Source organism: Hordeum vulgare, chromosome 3H, assembly GCF_904849725.1.
Source record: "Hordeum vulgare subsp. vulgare chromosome 3H, MorexV3_pseudomolecules_assembly, whole genome shotgun sequence".
NCBI lineage: Eukaryota > Viridiplantae > Streptophyta > Magnoliopsida > Poales > Poaceae > Hordeum > Hordeum vulgare.
Window position 1 is genome coordinate 551,101,961 of NC_058520.1, and position 14,772 is coordinate 551,116,732.

Here is a 14,772-nt window from a genome sequence, read left to right on the forward strand (position 1 = left end):
TCCTCGTGCGCTTATCCGCACTGCTTTAAATTTTTCTATTTTTCTAAAAAATCCAAAACGGAGGAAAAATCCTACTGGAAAAGTTTTCGAGTCGGTTTACTTACCGAATCACATACCTCTTCGTTTTTTGAGTCTGAAACAGGCTCATAAATATCCCTTAGATACTCCTTCGGAGTTATGGTATTGATAATATTGCTTTCAACATTTATGGGAGTACCTGAGATATAATGCTTGATTCTCTGCCCATTTACCACTCTTGGAAAATTACCTTCCGTGTTGTTGATCTTGATGGCACCAAAACGATATACTTCCTCAACAATGTAAGGACCTTCCCGTTTAGAGAGAAGCTTGCGTGCAAAAAATATTAAACGAGAATTATATAGCAAGACATGATCACCTACATTGAACTCACGTTTCTGTATCCTTTTATCATGCCACCTCTTAACCTTTTCTTTGAACAACTTGGCATTTTCATATGCCTGAGCTCTCCATTCATCAAGCGAGCTAATATCAAATAACCTCTTCTCACCAGCAAGTTTGAAATCAAAGTTGAGCTCTTTGATTGCCCAATAAGCCTTATGCTCTAGCTCAAGAGGTAAATGACATGCTTTGCCATAAACCATTTTGTACGGAGACATGCCCATGGGATTCTTATAAGCAGTTTTATAAGCCCACAATGCATCATCGAGCTTCTTAGACCAATTCTTCCTAGACCTATTAACAGTATTTTGCAGAATTAATTTAATATCTCTATTGCTTAGTTCTACTTGACCACTAGACTAAGGGTGATAGGGATGCAATTCTATGATTGACATTGTACTTAACGAGCATTTTATGGAAAGCGCCATGAATGAAATGTGAACCACCATGAGTCATTAGATATCTAGGGACTCCAAATCTAGGGAAAATAACTTCTTTAAGCATCCTGATAGAGGTGTTGTGATCAACACTACTAGTTGGGATAGCTTCTACCCACTTAGTAACGTAATTAACAACAACTAGGATATGAGTATACCCGTTGGATTTTGGAAAATGTCCCATATAATCAAAACCCCAAACATCAAATGGTTCAATGACAAGTGAATAATTCATAGGAATTTCCTGACGTTTACCGATATTACCTATTCTTTGACATTCCTCACAAGACAAGACAAACTTACGGGCATCCTTGAAGAGAGTGGGCCAATAGAAACCTGATTGCAATACCTTGTGTGCAGTTCTATCTTCCGCATGGTGTCCTCCGTAAGCCTCAGAGTGACACTTCTGTAGGATTTGTCCCGGTTCATGTTCAGGTACATAATGTCTAATAACACCATCTACTCCTTGCTTATAAAGGTGAGGATCATCCCAGAAGTAATGTCTCAAATCAAAGAAGAATTTCTTCTTTTGCTGGTATGTGAAACTAGGTGGTATATATTAGGCAATGACATAATTTGCATAATCAGCATACCATGGTGTACTACGTGAAGTGTTGATGACATTTAATTGCTCATCAGGAAAGCTATCATCAATAGGTTGTAGGTCATCAAGAACATTCTCCAACCTAGACAAGTTATCTGCTACGGGGTTATCAGCAACCTTCCTGTCGACAACATGCAAATCAAATTCTTGTAGCAAGAACCCATCTGATAAGTCTAGGTTTAGCGTATTTCTTTTCCATGAGGTACTTAATAGGAGCGAGTGTGAATAGTGACTTTGGAATCAACTATGTAAGATCTGAACTTTTCACATGCAAACACTGTTGGGGAACGTCGCATGGGAAACAAAAAAATTCCTACGCGCACGAAAACCTATCATGGTGATGTCCATCTACGAGAGGGGATGTTCGATCTACGTACCCTTGTAGACCGCACAACACAAGCGTTAGTGAACGCGATTGGTGTAGTGGAACGTCCTCACGTCCCTCGATCCGCCCCGCGAACCGTCCTGCGATCAGTCCCACGATCTAGTGCCGAACAGACGGCACCTCCGCGTTCAGCACACGTACAGCTCGACGATGATCTCGGCCTTCTTGATCCAGCAAGAGAGACAGAGAGGTAGATGAGTTCTCCAGCAGCGTGACGGCGCTCCGGAGGTTGGTGGTGATCTAATATCAGCAGGGCTCCGCCCGAGCTCCGCAGAAACGCGATCTAGAGGTAAAACCGTGGAGATATGTGGTCGGGCTGCCGTGGCAAAGTTGTCTCAAATCAGCCCTAAAACCTCCGTATATATAGGGGGAGAGGGGGAGCCTTGCCTTGGGGTCCAAGGACTCCCAAGGACTTCGGCCGAGCCAAGGGGGGCAACCCTCCCCTTCCAAACCGAGTCCAACTAGGTTTGGAAGGAGGAGTCCTTCCCCCTTTTCCCACCTCCTCTTTTTTTTCTTTTCTCTTTGATTTATTCCTATGGCGCATAGGGCCTTCTTGGGCTGTCCCACCAGCCCACTAAGGGCTGGTGCGCCACCCCCAAGGCCTATGGGCTTCCCCGGGGTGGGTTGTCCCCCCGATGAACACCCGGAACCCATTCGTCATTCCCGGTACATTCCCGGTAACTCCGAAAACCTTCCGGTAATCAAATGAGGTCATCCTATATATCAATCTTCGCTTCCAGACCATTCCGGAAACCCTCGTGACGTCTGTGATCTCATCCGGGACTCCGAACAACATTCGGTAACCAACCATATAACTCAAATACGCATAAAACAACGTCGAACCTTAAGTGTGCAGACCCTGCGGGTTCGAGAACTATGTAGACATGACCCGAGAGACTCCTCGGTCAATATCCAATAGCGGGACCTGGATGCCCATATTGGATCCTACATATTCTACGAAGATCTTATCGTTTGAACCTCAGTGCCAAGGATTCATATAATCCCGTATGTCATTCCCTTTGTCCTTCGGTATGTTACTTGCCCGAGATTCGATCGTCAGTATCCGCATACCTATTTCAATCTCGTTTATCGGCAAGTCTCTTTACTCGTTCCGTAATACAAGATCCCGCAACTTACACTAAGTCACATTGCTTGCAAGGCTTGTGTGTGATGTTGTATTACCGAGTGGGCCCCGAGATACCTCTCCGTCACACGGAGTGACAAATCCCAGTCTCGATCCATACTAACTCAACGAACACCTTCGGAGATACCTGTAGAGCATATTTATAGTCACCCAGTTACGTTGCGATGTTTGATACACACAAAGTATTCCTCCGGTGTCAGTGAGTTATATGATCTCATGGTCATAGGAACAAATACTCGACACGCAAAAAACAGTAGCAACAAAATGACACGATCAACATGCTACGTCTATTAGTTTGGGTCTAGTCCATCACGTGATTCTCCTAATGACGTGATCCAGTTATCAAGCAACAACACCTTGTTTATAATCAGAAGACACTGACTATCTTTGATCAACTGGCTAGCCAACTAGAGGCTTGCTAGGGACAGTGTTTTGTCTATGTATCCACACATGTAAATAAGTCTTCATTCAATACAATTATAGCATGGATAATAAACGATTATCTTGATACAGGAATTATAATAATAACTATATTTATTATTGCCTCTAGGGCAGAATTCCAACAGTCTCCCACTTGCACTAGAGTCAATAATCTAGCCCTCACATCATCATGCGAATTACATTGTAATAAATCAAACACCCATACAGTTCTGGTGTTGATCATGCTTTACCCGTGGAAGAGGTTTAGTCAGCGGGTCTGCTACATTCAGATCCGTGTGCACTTTGCATATATTTACGTGCTCCCCTTCGACGTAGTCGCGGATGAGGTTGAAGCGTCGTTTGATGTGTCTGGACTTCTTGTGAAACCGTGGTTCCTTTGCTAGGGCAATGGCACCGGTGTTGTCACAGAACAAGGTTATTGGATTCAGTGCGCTTGGCACCACTCCAAGATCCGTCATGAATTGCTTCATCCAGACACCCTCCTTAGCCGCCTCCGAGGCAGCCATGTACTCCGCTTCACATGTAGAATCTGCTACGACCCTCTGCTTGGAACTGCACCAGCTTACCGCACCCCCATTAAGAATAAATACGTATCCGGTTTGCGACTTAGAGTCGTCCAGATATGTGCCAAAGCTTGCATCGACGTAACCTTTTACGGCGAGCTCTTCGTCACCTCCATACACGAGAAACATCTCCTTAGTCCTTTTCAGGTACTTCAGGATATTCTTGACCGCCGTCCAATGATCCACTCCTGGATTACTCTGGAACCTACCTGCCATACTTATGGCCAGGCTAACGTCCGGTCTAGTGCACAACATTGCATACATGATAGTACCTATGGCTGAAGCATAGGGGACGGTGCTCATATGCTCTATATCCTCATCAGTTGATGGGCACTGAGTCTTACTCAATCTCGTACCTTGTAAAACTGGCAAGAACCCTTTCTTGGATTGTTCCATTTTGAACCTCTTCAAAACTTTATCAAGGTATGTGCTTTGTGAAAGTCCTATGAGGCGTTTTGATCTATCCCTGTAGATCTTAATGCCTAGAATGTAAGCAGCTTCTCCTAGGTCCTTCATAGAGAAACTTTTATTCAAGTAATCCTTTATGCTCTCCAAAAACTCTACGTTGTTTCCAATCAGCAATATGTCATCCACATATAATATTAGAAACAACACAGAGCTCCCACTCACTTTCTTGTAAATACAAGATTCTCCAACCACTTGTATAAACCCAAATGCTTTGATCACCTCATCAAAGCGTTTGTTCCAACTCCGAGATGCTTGCACCAGTCCATAAATGGATCGCTGGAGCTTGCACACTTTGTTAGCATTCTTAGGATCCACAAAACCTTCGGGTTGCATCATATACAACTCTTCCTTAAGGAAACCGTTAAGGAACGCCGTTTTGACATCCATCTGCCAGATTTCATAATCGAAAAATGCAGCTATTGCTAACATGATTCTGACGGACTTAAGCATCGCTACGGGTGAGAATGTCTCATCGTAGTCAACTCCTTGAACTTGTGAAAAACCCTTTGCCACAAGTCGAGCTTTATAAATGGTCACATTGCCGTCAGCGTCCGTCTTCCTCTTAAAGATCCATTTGTTCTGAATAGCCTTGCGGCCCTCAGGTAGTACTTCCAAAGTCCACACTTTGTTCTCATACATGGATCCTATCTCGGATTTCATGGCTTCTAGCCATTTGTTGGAATCTGGGCCCACCATCGCTTCTTCATAATTTGCAGGTTCATTGTTGTCCAACAACATGATTGACAAGACGGGATTACCGTACCACTCTGGAGCAGCACGTGGTCTCGTCGACCTGCGTGGTTCGACAGAAACTTGAAACGGAGTTTCATGATCATCATCATTAACTTCCTCCTCAACCGGCGTCGCAATGACAGAGGTTTCCCCTTGCCCTGCGCCACCATCTAGAGGGATGAGAGGTTCGACAACCTCATCAAGTTCTATCTTCCTCCCACTCAATTCTCTCGAGAGAAACTCCTTCTCGAGAAAAGCTCCGTTTTTAGCAACAAACACTTTGCCCTCGGATTTGAGATAGAATGTGTACCCAACTGTCTCTTTTGGGTAACCTATGAAGATGCACTTTTTCGCTTTGGGTTCCAGCTTTTCAAGTTGAAGCTTTTTGACATAAGCCTCACATCCCCAAACTTTAAGAAACGACAACTTTGGCCTTTTGCCATACCACAGTTTGTATGGTGTTGTCTCAACCGATTTTGATGGTGCCCTATTTAAAGTGAATGCAACTGTTTCTAATGCATAACCCCAAAACGATAACGGCAAATCGGTAAGAGACATCATAGATCGCACCATCTCTAATAAAGTACGATTACGACGTTCGGACACACCATTACGCTGTGGTGTTCCAGGCGGTGTCAACTGTGAAACAATTCCACATTGTCTTAAGTGAGCACCAAACTCGAAACTCAGATATTCACCCCCACGATCAGACCGTAGGAACTTGATCTTCTTGTTACGATGATTTTCAACTTCACTCTGAAATCACTTGAACTTTTCAAATGTTTCATACTTGTGCTTCATTAAGTAGACATAACCATATCTACTCAAATCGTCAGTGAAGGTGAGAAAATAACGATATCCGCCGCGTGCCTCTACGCTCATCGGACCACACACATCGGTATGTATGATTTCCAACAAGTCACTTGCACGCTCCATTGTTCCGGAGAACGGAGTTTTAGTCATCTTGCCAATGAGGCATGGTTCGCACGTGTCAAGTGAATCAAAGTCAAGTGACTCCAAAAGTCCATCGGCATGGAGTTTCTTCATGTGCTTTACACCAATATGACCTAAGCGGCAGTGCCACAAAAATATGGCACTATCATTGTTAACTCTAACTCTTTTGGTCTCAATGTTATGTATGTGTGTATCACTATCAAGATTCAATATGAACAATCCTCTCACATTGGGTGCATGACCATAAAAGATGTTACTCATAGAAACAGAACAACCATTATTCTCTGACTTAAAAGAGTAACCGTCTCGCAATAAACAAGATCCAGATATAATGTTCATGCTCAACGCAGGCACTAAATAACAATGATTCAAGTTCATAAATAATCCTGATGGTAACTGAAGTGAAATTGTGCCGACGGCGATTGCATCAACCTTGGAACCATTTCCTACGCGCATCGTCACTTCATCTTTCGCCAGCCTTCGTCTATTCCGCAGTTCCTGTTTAGAGTTGCAAATATGAGCAACAGAACCGGTATCGAATACCCAGGCACTACTACGAGAGCCGGTTAAGTACACATCAATAACATGTATATCAAATATACCTGATTTTTCTTTGGCCGCCTTCTTATCAGCCAGATACTTGGGACAATTGCGCTTCCAGTGACCCATACCCTTGCAATAGTAACACTCTGTTTCAGGCTTAGGTCCAGCTTTGGGTTTCTTCGTCGGATTGGCAACAGGCTTGCCGCTCTTCTTTGAATTACCCTTCTTGCCTTTGCCGTTTCTCTTGAAACTAGTGGTCTTATTCACCATCAACACTTGATGTTCTTTACGGAGTTCAGACTCTGCGACTTTCAGCATCGCAAACAACTCGCCGGGTGACTTGTTCATCCCTTGCGTGTTGTAGTTCAACACAAAGCCTTTATAGCTTGGCGGTAGTGATTGAAGGATTATGTCAGTGATAGCCTCTTGCGGGAGTTCAATCCCCAGCTCAGCTAGACGGTTTGAGTACCCAGACATTTTGAGCACATGTTCACTCACAAACGAGTTCTCCTCCATCTTGCAAGCATAGAATTTATCGAAGGTCTCATACCTCTCGATCCGGGCGTTCTTCTGAAAGATAAACTTCAACTCCTGGAACATCTCAAATGCTCCATGACGCTCAAAGCGATGTTGAAGTCCCGGTTCTAAGCCATACAAGACTTTACATTGAACTACTGAGTAGTCCTCCTTACGTGCTAACCAAGCATTCTTAACATCCTGGTCAGCCGTAGCGGGTGGTTCATCTCCTAGCGCAGCATTAAGGACATAATCCTTCTTCCCAGCTTGTAAGATTAGCTTAAGATTACGAGCCCAGTCTACAAAGTTGCTTCCATCATCTTTCAACTTAGCTTTCTCTAGGAACGTATTAAAATTCAGGGTGACTGTCGCGCGAGCCATGATCTACAACACAAATATATTCAAAGTGGACTTAGACTATGTTCAAGATAATTAGAGTTTAACTTAATCAAATTACTCGCTAAACTCCCACTCAAAAAGTACATCTCTCTAGTCATTTGAGTGGTTCATGATCCACTTACACTAGCTCAAGTCCGATCATCACGTGAGTTGAGTATAGTTTCAGTGGTAAGCATCCCTATGCTAATCATATCATTTATATGATTCATGATCGACCTTTCGGTCTCATGTGTTCCGAGGCCATGTCTGCACATGCTAGGCTCGTCAAGCTTAACCCGAGTGTTCCGCGTGCGCAACTGTTTTGCACCCGTTGTATGTGAACGTTGAGTCTATCACACCCGATCATCACGTGGTGTCTCGAAACGACGAACTGTAGCAACGGTGCACAGCCGGGGAGAACACAATTTCGTCTTGAAATTTTAGTGAGAGATCACCTCATAATGCTACCGTCGTTCTAAGCAAAATAAGGTGCATAAAAGGATTAACATCACATGCAATTCATAAGTGACATGATATGGCCATCATCACGTGCTCCTTGATCTCCGTCACCAAAGCACCGGCACGATCTTCTTGTCACCGGCGCCACACCATGATCTCCATCAACGTGTCGCCATCGGGGTTGTCGTGCTACTCATGCTATTACTACTAAAGCTACATCCTAGCAAAATAGTAAACGCATCTACAAGCACAAACGTTAGTATAAAGACAACCCTATGGCTCCTGCCGGTTGCCGTACCATCGACGTGCAAGTCGATATTATCTATTACAACATGATCATCTCATACATCCAATATATCACATCACATCGTTGGCCATATCACATCACAAGCATACCCTGCAAAAACAAGTTAGACGTCCTCTAATTTTGTTGTTGCATGTTTTACGTGGTGACCATGGGTATCTAGTAGGATCGCATCTTACTTACGCAAACACCACAACGGAGATATATGAGTTGCTATGAACCTCATCCAAGGACCTCCTCGGTCAAATTCGATTCAACTAAAGTTGGAGAAACTAACACTTGCCAGTCATCTTTGAGCAACGGGGTTACTCGTAGCGATGAAACCAGTCTCTCGTAAGCGTACGAGTAATGTCGGTCCAAGCCGCTTCAATCCAACAATACCGCGGAATCAAGAAAAGACTAAGGAGGGCAGCAAAACGCACATCACCGCCCACAAAAACTTTTGTGTTCTACTCGAGAAGACATCTACGCATGAACCTAGCTCATGATGCCACTGTTGGGGAACGTCGCATGGGAAACAAAAAAATTCCTACGCGCACGAAAACCTATCATGGTGATGTCCATCTACGAGAGGGGATGTTCGATCTACGTACCCTTGTAGACTGCACAGCAGAAGCGTTAGTGAACGCGGTTGACGTAGTGGAACATCCTCACGTCCCTCGATCCGCCCCACGAACCGTCCCTCGATCAGTCCCACGATCTAGTGCCGACCGGACGGCACCTCTGCGTTCAACACACGTACAGCTCGACGATGATCCCGGCCTTCTTGATCCAGCAAGAGAGACGGAGAGGTAGATGAGTTCTCCGGCAGCGTGACGGCGCTCCGAAGGTTGGTGGTGATCTAATCTCAGCAGGGCTCCGCCCGAGCTCCGCAGAAACGCGATCTAGAGGTAAAACCGTGGAGATATGTGGTCGGGCTGCCGTGGCAAAGTTGTCTCAAATCAGCCCTAAAACCTCCGTATATGTAGGGGGAAGAGGGGGGGCCTTGCCTTGGGGTCCAAGGACCCCCAAGGACTTCGTCCGAGCCAAGGGGGGCAACCCTCCCCTTCCAAACCGAGTCCAACTAGGTTTGGAAGGAGGAGTCCTTCCCCCTTTTCCCACCTCCTCTTTTTTTTCTCTTTGATTTTCTTCCTATGGCGCATAGGGCCTTCTTGGGCTGTCCCACCAGCCCACTAAGGGCTGGTGCGCCACCCCCAAGGCCTATGGGCTTCCCCGGGGTGGGTTGCCCCCCCCCCCCCGGTGAACACCCGGAACCCATTCGTCATTCCCGGTACATTCCCGGTAACTCCGAAAACCTTCCGGTAATCAAATGAGGTCATCCTATATATCAATCTTCGTTTCCGGACCATTCCGGAAACCCTCGTGACGTCCGTGATCTCATCCGGGACTCCGAACAACATTCGGTAACCAACCATATAACTCAAATACGCATAAAACAACGTCGAACCTTAAGTGTGCAGACCCTGCGGGTTCGAGAACTATGTAGACATGACCCGAGAGACTCCTCGGTCAATATCCAATAGCGGGACCTGGATGCCCATATTGGATCCTACATATTCTACAAAGATCTTATTGTTTGAACCTCAGTGCCAAGGATTCATATAATCCCGTATGTCATTCCCTTTGTCCTTCGGTATGTTACTTGCCCGAGATTCGATCGTCAGTATCCGCATACCTATTTCAATCTCGTTTACCGGCAAGTCTCTTTACTCATTCCGTAATACAAGATCCCGCAACTTACACTAAGTCACATTGCTTGCAAGGCTTGTGTGTGATGTTGTATTACCGAGTGGGCCCCGAGATACCTCTCCGTCACACGGAGTGACAAATCCCAGTCTCGATCCATGCTAACTCAACGAACACCTTCGGAGATACCTGTAGAGCATCTTTATAGTCACCCAGTTACGTTGCGACATTTGATACACACAAAGTATTCCTCCGGTGTCAGTGAGTTATATGATCTCATGGTCATAGGAACAAATACTTGACACGCAAAAAACAGTAGCAACAAAATGACACGATCAACATGCTACGTCTATTAGTTTGGGTCTAGTCCATCACGTGATTCTCCTAATGACGTGATCTAGTTATCAAGCAACAACACCTTGTTTATAATCAGAAGACACTGACTATCTTTGATCAACTGGCTAGCCAACTAGAGGCTTGCTAGGGACAGTGTTTTGTCTATGTATCCACACATGTAAATAAGTCTTCATTCAATACAATTATAGCATGGATAATAAACGATTATCTTGATACAGGAATTATAATAATAACTATATTTATTATTGCCTCTAGGGCATAATTCCAACAAACACGACTGCTAAAAATTCCTTTTTAGTAGTAGCATAGTTTCTTTGGGCACTCTCTAGAGTTTTACTAGCATAGTGAATAACATTCAACTTCTTATCAACTCTTTGTCCTAGAACAGCACCAACAGCATAATCACTAGCATCACACATGATTTCAAAAGGTAAGTTCCAATCAGGTGGTTGAACAACAGGCACAGTTATCAAGGCATTTTAAGTATTTCGAAGGCTTCCTCACAATCATCGTCAAAAACAAAAGGAATATCCTTTTGCAAGATATTGGTAAGAGGCCTAGAAATCCTAGAGAAGTCCTTAATGAACCTTCTATAGAAACCAGCATGACCAAGGAAACTTCTTGTACCTCTGATATGTGTAGGGCATGGCATTTTCTCGATTGCATCAACCTTAGCCTTATCGACTTCAATACCTCTTTCAGAAATTTTATGTCCTAAGACGATGCCTTCATTAACCATAAAGTTCCACTTTTCCCAATTCAAGACAAGATTGGTATCTTTACATCTCTGCAAGACTCGATCAAGGTTGCTGAGGCAATCATCAAAAGAAGACCCTTAAACGGAGAAGTCATCCATGAAAACCTCAACAATCTTTTCACAAAAGTCAGAGAATATAGCCATCATACATCTTTGAAAGGTGGCAGGTGCATTACATAAGCCAAAAGGCATGCGTCTGTAAGCAAAGGTACCGAAAGGGCAGGTGAAAGTGGTTTTCTCCTGATGATATTGTGCAATAGGTATTTGGGAGAAACCAAAATAACCATCTAGAAAGCAAAAGTGTGTGTGTTTAGACAGTCTTTCTAGCATTTGGTCGATAAAAGGCAAAGGGTGATGATCTTTCCTAGTGGCTTTATTCAATTTCCTAAAATCGATCACCATCCTATAGCCAGTATTAATCCTCTGTGGGATCAATTCATCCTTATCATTAGGGACAACGGTAATACCTCCCTTCTTAGTGACGCAATGCACCGGACTCACCCAATCACTATGAGCAACAGGATAGATAATACCTGCTTCGAGGAGCTTTAGTATTTCTTTTCTTACTACCTCTTTCATCTTAGGATTTAATCTCCGTTGATGATCGGCAACTGGTTTGGAATCAGTATCGGTTTCAATCTTGTGCTCGCATAGAGTGGGACTAATGCCCTTAAGATCATCAAGAGTATATCCAATAGCAGCATGGTGCTTCCTCAGAGTTTTTAGGAACTTCTTTTCTTCATGCTTTGAGAGGCTAGCACTAATTATAACATGATATATCTCTTTTTCATCGAGATAAGCATACTTAAGAGTATCACGCAACTATTTGAGCTCGAACGTAGGATCACCCTTTGGTGGGGGTGGATCTCCAAGCAGTTCAACACGCAAGTTATTCTTAAGGATGGGATATTGTTCAAAGGTAACTCTATCTATCTCATCCCTTTCATCCATATGCATATCATTTTCATGATCAAGCAAGTATTTCTCTAAAGGATCAGTAGGAGGCACAACGATAGAAGCTAGAGAAATAATTTCAACCTTACTAGGCAACTCTTTTTCATGAGGTTGTCTACCAAACTTGGAGAAATTGAACTCATGTGACACACCTTCAAAGCCAACAGTGACAGTTTGCTTCTCACTGTCAATATGAGCATTGCAGTATTAAGAAAAGGTCTGCCAAATATGATGGGACAAAAGCTATCTTGTGTGGTAGCAAGAACGAGGAAATCAACAGGATACTTCGTTTTACCACACAAGACTTCAACATGTCTAACAATTCCCACAGGGCAGATAGTTTCTCTATTGGTAAGCTGAATAGTGACATCAATAGGTTCCATCTCGACCAGTGCAATCTCGTCTTTAATTTCATCATATAAGGATTTAGGTATTGCACTAACACTAGCACCCACGTCACATAGACCATGATAAAAATGATCTCCTATCTTAACAGAAACAACAAGTGTGCCAACAATCGGCCTATGTTTGTCTCTAGCATGAGGTTTAGCTATTCTAGAAGCATCTTCACATAAGTGAATATCATGTCCCTCAACATTGTCGGACAGGAGATCTTTGATAATAGCAATGCTAGGTTCAACTCTAATTTCCTCAGGGGGTGTAGGTGTTCTAATGTAGCCCCTATGTATCATATTTGAAGCTTTAGAATGATCCTTTATCCTAACAAGGAAAGGTGGTTTCTCAATGTAAGCACTAGGAACAATAGGATCATTATAAGCAATGACTTTCTCTTCAACTGGATTGGGTTTAACTACGTTGACTTCTAAGGGAGGATGATATTTAAACCACTTCTCTTTAGGGAGATCAATATGAGCAGCAAATGATTCACACAATGAAGCTACTATCTCAGAGTCAAGTCCATATTTAGCGCTAAAATCACAAAAAGTATTTGTTTCGACAAAGGATTTCACGCAATCAAACTTGAAATTCATACCCGACTCTTTACCTTCATCAAACTCTCAATCTTCAGAGTTGCGTTTAATTCTTTCCAATAAATTCAATTTGAAGTCAATATCTCTCTTCATAAAAGAACCGGTACAAGAAGTGTCAAGCATGGTGCGATCATCATGAGAAAGCCGAGCATAGAAGTTTTGAATGATAATTTCTCTCGAGAGCTCATGGTTGGGGCATGCATATAACATTGATTTAAGCCTCCCCCAAGCTTGAGCGATGCTTTCTCTGTCACGAGGCCAAAAATTATAAATATAATTCCGATCACGATGTACTAGATGCATAGGATAAAACTTTTGATGAAATTCCAATTTCAACCGGTTGTAGTTCCATGATCCAGTATCATCACATAGCCTATACCATGTCAATGCTTTATCCCTCAAAGATAAGGGAAAGACCTTCTTCTTGACCTCATCCTCGGGCAAACCTGCAAGCTTAAATAAACCACAAACTTCATCTACATAGATTAGATGCAAGTCGGGATGTGATGTTCCGTCTCCTGTAAAAGGATTAGCCAGCATTTTCTCAAGCATCCCCGAAGGAAATTCATAGCAAATATTTTCAGTAGGTGCAGAAGGTTGAGGAGAAACTCCTTGTGCTTCCGTTCGAGGTGAATATACCCCGAACAAGCTCCTCAAAGGATTAGTTTCCATAGTGACAAGTGACAATAAATTTCAGCACACTATATAAATGTTTCCTTACCAAATTCCACTTACCAAAGGCGCTTCACTCCCCAGCAACGGCGCCAGAAAAGAGTCTTGATGACCCACAAGTATAGGGGATCTATCGTAGTCCTTTCGATAAGTAAGAGTGTCGAACCCAACAAGGAGCAGAAGGATCTGACAAGTGGTTTTCAGCAAGGTAATCTCTACAAGTACTGAAATTATCAGTAACAAGTAGTTGCGTGACAAGATAATTCGTAGCAAGTAACAATAGTAACAACGGTGCAACAAAGTGGCCCAATCCCTTTTGTAGCAAGGGACAAGCCTGGGCAAACTCTTAGAGGAGCTAAAGCGCTCCCGAGGACACATGGGAGATTCTGTCAAGCTAGTTTTCATCATGTTCATATGATTCGCATTCGGTACTTTGATAGTTTGATATGTGGGTAGACCGGTGCTTGGGTACTGCCCTTACTTGGACAAGGATCCCACTTATGATTAACCCCTCTCGCAAGCATGCACAACTACGAAAGAAGAATTAAGACAAAGTCTAACCATAGCATTGAACTAGTGGATCCAAATCAGCCCCTTACGAATCAACACATAAACTAGGGTTTAAGCTTCTGTCACTCTAGCAACCCATCATCTACTTACTACTTCCCAATGACTTCCTCTAGGCACAAATAATGGTTAAGTGTTATGTAGTAGACGTTCACATAACACCACTAGCGGAAAAACAACATACAACGCATCAAAATATCGAACGAATACCAAATTCACATGACTACTTATAGCATGACTTATCCCATGTCCTCAGGAACAAAAGTGACTACTCACAAAGCATAATCATGTTCATGACCAGAGTGGTAATGGGTAGCATCAAGGATCTGAACATATAATCTTCCACCAAGTAATCTAACTAGCATCAGCTACAAAGAGTAATTAACAGTACTAGCAACCTTACAAGTACCAATCGGAGTCGTGAGACGGAGATTGGTTA